Here is a 5,000-nt window from a genome sequence, read left to right on the forward strand (position 1 = left end):
GCTAAATTTGTTCATTTGTTTTCAATCTATAGATAATGGTCCGAGACAACCATTCTTGCTAAAGTCCACTGAAGTTTCCAATGACAACAGTTACATGGCTTCCAGTAAGTAATAGCTCCTTGTAAAATAGTTCCACTTGGTATATTTTGTTTCTTTCGAATGAATGAATTGCATTGGTTTTTTTTTTTTCAGATTACAACCAAGATACTAGTGCATCACATGTAACATGTAAGTTATCTTCAGGGTCATAACGAGGTATATGGGATCAAGAATCACAGCTCTGGGATCTGGAATCGCAACATGTGACATCAGGATCGGGATCAAATTTTTGTGGGTTCAGGGATCAAAAATTCTCATTATTTTTGCGTAAAAATATGGAATTAGTTACAAAAATATGTACCTTATTACAACCCTGTTATCTTCATAAATAATCATGATATATAATTTTACTTAACTAGACCCTTTTTTTTTACAATCTCCTATTTAGGCTTCCTTATTCATAATATTAATAGTTAGATTTGTTCATTTGTTTTCATTAGACAATAGTCTGAGACGACCATTCTTGTTAAACTCCACTGAAGTTTCGAATGATGACAGTTGCATGGCTTCCTGTAAGTAATAGCTACTGTCATTTATTGACACCAAAAGTTTTCTTGTAAAATAGCTCCACTTGGTATATTTTGTTTCTTTCAAATGAATGAATTATTGTTGTTGTTTTTTTCAGATTACAACCAAGATGCTAGTACATCAAGTGACGGTAGTGTAACATGTAAGTTATCTTCAAAGTCATCACTAGGTATACAGGATCAGAGATCACAGCCCTGGGATCTGAAATCACAACACATGAGATGAAGATCGGGATCAGCAGTATTTTGCATAGAATCAGGGATCAAATTCTCATTAATTTTGGGTAAAAATATGGAATCAGTCACAAAAAAATATACCTTGTTACGATCCTATTATCTTCATAAATAATGATATATAATTTTACTTTAATACTAGACCCGTTTTTAATTTCACAATCTCTTCCTTAGTCTTCCTTTTTTATAATATTGATAGTTACATTTCTTCATTTGTTTTCAATAAATAATGATCTGAAACAACCATTCTTGTTAAACTCCACTGAAATTTCAAATGATAACATTTACATGGTTACCTGTAAGTAATAACTCTCATCATTTATTGACACCAACAGCCTTCTCAGAAAATAGTTCAACTTAGTATATTCTCATGACATAACAAGAAACAAAAGTCTTTCTTCTTACAAATTACTGAACTATAATCAGGAATGTTACTTTTTTCACAGATGAGACAAATTTTAACAAGCAGCCATTAGAAAATGAACTAAATGATCATGGTAAGTCAGTTAGCAGACAGAACAACTTGTTATTACTATATGGACTTAAGAACATTCTAAAAGTAACAACTAAAATTTTGAATAAGTAATTTCATAGTAAAAATTAAAGTAAATGATATCAAAAAACAATACTTTGATACCTGCATCCATACACTACAATGTATACACATGAATCACAACAATATTATTATTCTTATAAAAAAATAGTTGCCACTACTTTTTTACCAGATGACAGAAATATTGATCAGCAAAGAATGGAGATCAATGAAGTGAATGATGGTGAGTTTACAAACAGTACAACTTGCAAAAGTAAATGATAACCAAACAACATTTTCATATCTGCATCCATATACACATAATGGCAATTACCCTATAAGGAACAGATGGGATAAATTATATAATTATATAATTTTACTTAACTAGACCCTTTTTATTTCACAATTTCCTAATATTTAGTCTTCCTTATTGATAATATTGATAGTTAGATGTCTTCATTTGTTTTCAATAGATAATGATCTGAAACAACCATTCTTACTGAACTCCACTCAATTTTCAAATGACAACAGTCACATGACTCCTTGTAAGTAATAGCTACAATAATTATTATAGCTGCCATCATTTATTGACGCCAACAATCTTTTTGTAAAATAGTTCCACTTAGCATATTTTGTTTCTCTGTCAAATGAATGACTTATTGCTTTTGCTTCAGGTTACAATCATGACACTAGAAGTACATCAAGTGTAACATCAAGTGTAACATGTAAGTATTAATTAAAGTAAATGATATCAAAAAACAATACTTTGATACCTGCATCCATACACTACAATGTATACACATGAATCACAACAATATTATTATTCTTATAAAAAATAGTTGCCACTACTTTTTTACCAGATGACAAAAATATTGATCAGCAAAGAATGGAGATCAATGAAGTGAATGATGGTGAGTTTGCAAACAGTACAACTTGCAAAAGTAAATGATAACCAAACAACATTTTCATATCTGCATCCATATACACATAATGGCAATTACCCCTATAAGGAACAGATGGGATAAAATATATAATTATATAATTTTACTTAACTAGACCCTTTTTTATTTCACAATTTCCTAATATTTAGTCTTCCTTATTGATAATATTGATAGTTAGATGTCGTCATTTGTTTTCAATAGATAATGATCTGAAACAACCATTCTTACTGAACTCCACTCAATTTTCAAATGACAACAGTCACATGACTCCTTGTAAGTAATAGCTACAATAATTATTATAGCTGCCATCATTTATTGACGCCAACAATCTTTTTGTAAAATAGTTCCACTTAGCATATTTTGTTTCTCTGTCAAATGAATGACTTATTGCTTTTGCTTCAGGTTACAATCATGACACTAGAAGTACATCAAGTGTAACATCAAGTGTAACATGTAAGTATTAATTAAAGTAAATGATATCAAAAACAATACTTTGATACCTGCATCCATACACTACAATGTATACACATGAATCACAACAATATTATTATTTATAAAAAATAGTTGCCACTACTTTTTTACCAGATGACAGAAATATTGATCAGCAAAGAATGGAGATCAATGAAGTGAATGATGGTGAGTTTGCAAACAGTGCAACTTGCAAAAGTAAATGATAACCAAACAACATTTTCATATCTGCATCCATATACACATAATGGCAATTACCCCTATAAGGAACAGATGGGATAAATTTTGATAATCAGCCACTGAAAACAAAGAAAATGATGGTGAATCAGTTTTCAGATAGTATAACTTATTAGTACCATGAACTTTACCATATCGCTAGTTGTTGTCCTTCAGTAGCATTTTGTAGTAATGATTCCAAGTTCGAATGAGGCCTAACACTACTGAGAAGCTTTTTGTACCCAATTATTCCATCAAGGATCAACCCTAGTATTGGAATTGGGCCCACACAAGGACAGAGAAAAACTCTGACCAGGTGGGATTTGAACCTACGACCTTCGGATTAGATCACCGTTGCTCTACCGACTGAGCTACAAGGCCAGAACGGGAGCTGGCCGTGGGTATGTGAGATGTTATTCACAAGGACAAATTCGGCTCGGCCCAAGCCTAATTTTTACGTAATCGCTAGTTGTTGTCCTTCAGTAGCATTATGTAGTAATGATTCCAAGTTCGAATGAGGCCTAACACTACTGTGAAGCTTTTCTACCCAATTATTCCATCAGGAATCAACCCTAGTATTGGAATTGTCCTTGTGTGGGCCCAATTCCAATACTAGGGTTGATCCCTGATGGAATAATTGGGTACAAAAAACTTCACAGTAGTGTTAGGCCTCATTCGAAGTTGCAATCATTACTACAAAATGCTACTGAAGGACAACAACTAGCAATTACGTAAAAATTAGGCTTGGGCTGAGCCGAATTTGTCCTTGTGAATAACATCTCACATACCCACGACCAGCTCCCGTTCTGGCCTTGTAGCTCAGTCAGTAGAGCAGCGGTGATCTAATCCGAAAGTCGTGGGTTCAAATCTCACCCTGGTCAGAGTTTTTCTCTGTCCTTGTGTGGGCCCAATTCCAATATTAGGGTTGATCCCTGATGGAATAATTGGGTACAAAAAACTTCACAGTAGTGTTAGGCCTCATTCAAACTTGGAATCATAACTTTACCATACTTTAAGACTAACAACTAAATCTTCAATTATTATTAATTTAGTGGTAAAACACGAAGGAAAAAATATCAAAAAATAATATTTTGATACCTGTATTTATATACAAATGAATCACAATTATTCCTGTAAAGAATTAGTTGCAATCATTACATATAAGATAAACAATAGACCAAGTAGATTCATCGTGTCTTTAAATTTTGACAACAAATGAATAAAAACCAAGATCTTAAGTGACAGTGATATTTCGGTATAAGCTGTACCATCATCCGACAAAAATGCATACAAAAATTAGGAACTTCAAATAATAGTTACAAGAGGTATACTTAAGAGAACAGGCGGAGTTCCCTCCTGGATTTTAATCCATGTTAAGTGATGACACTTAGCGTTTGATATGGAAAGCCTCTTTATACAATAGCAGGTTCCAATATATTGTCATCATAATCTAACACCGTGGTATTATTCTGAACTACATTGATTGCATATTCATTGTTCCCGAAATTAGTTGGTATCAAATGTTACTTTAAGTATCAAGTAAATTGAATAAATTATTATGCATAATGGTTGAATGGTCACACGTGCATAGATCACACTCTCCTTATCAGTAACAGCATGTTTGGGCGAGAAGGGTTCTGTCAGTTTTGCCAATGTATCATGACTGGAAACCAAGACAAATGAATTTGTAAGCAACATGTGATTTGTTTAAAAGTGACACTTTATCTTTGCTGTTGGTGTAGAAGCATAATTTTGTGGTTTTCTTACAGATTCTGAACTGGATGTTAGGGTTTTATAGGTGTCTCCACAGCTCTCGTTTAAAGGAATGTAGAAGTTGTGATGTTTTCTTGCCAATATAGGGAATAGAAAACCAAATGGTGACAGGTTCATCTTTGTTTTTAGAGTTGTTGCCTGTTCTGTGGTTCTTGTTGAGAGCATTAGAGGAGAAGCAATGACAGAAAGCTGTTCTATGAAGTGATCTTT

At 32.9% G+C, this 5,000-nt stretch overlaps 1 protein-coding gene across 3 annotated transcripts in view; it reads right to left on the reverse strand.

The window, feature by feature from the left end:
• Nucleotides 1-6: 6 nt before the first annotated feature.
• The window catches only part of LOC138028858 (uncharacterized), a 16,689-nt gene continuing 11,695 nt past the window's right edge, over nucleotides 7-5,000 (reverse strand). For all 3 annotated transcript variants that reach the window (XM_068876480.1, XM_068876479.1, XM_068876478.1), the window contains 2 exons: nucleotides 3,060-3,100; nucleotides 7-828 (listed from right to left, as the gene is read on the reverse strand). The gene's annotated coding sequence lies outside the window, so the exon portion shown is untranslated. The remainder of the gene's footprint in view (nucleotides 829-3,059; nucleotides 3,101-5,000) is intronic.

This window comes from Montipora capricornis, chromosome 13 (genome assembly GCF_036669925.1).
Source record: "Montipora capricornis isolate CH-2021 chromosome 13, ASM3666992v2, whole genome shotgun sequence".
NCBI classification, from domain to species: Eukaryota; Metazoa; Cnidaria; class Anthozoa; order Scleractinia; family Acroporidae; genus Montipora; species Montipora capricornis.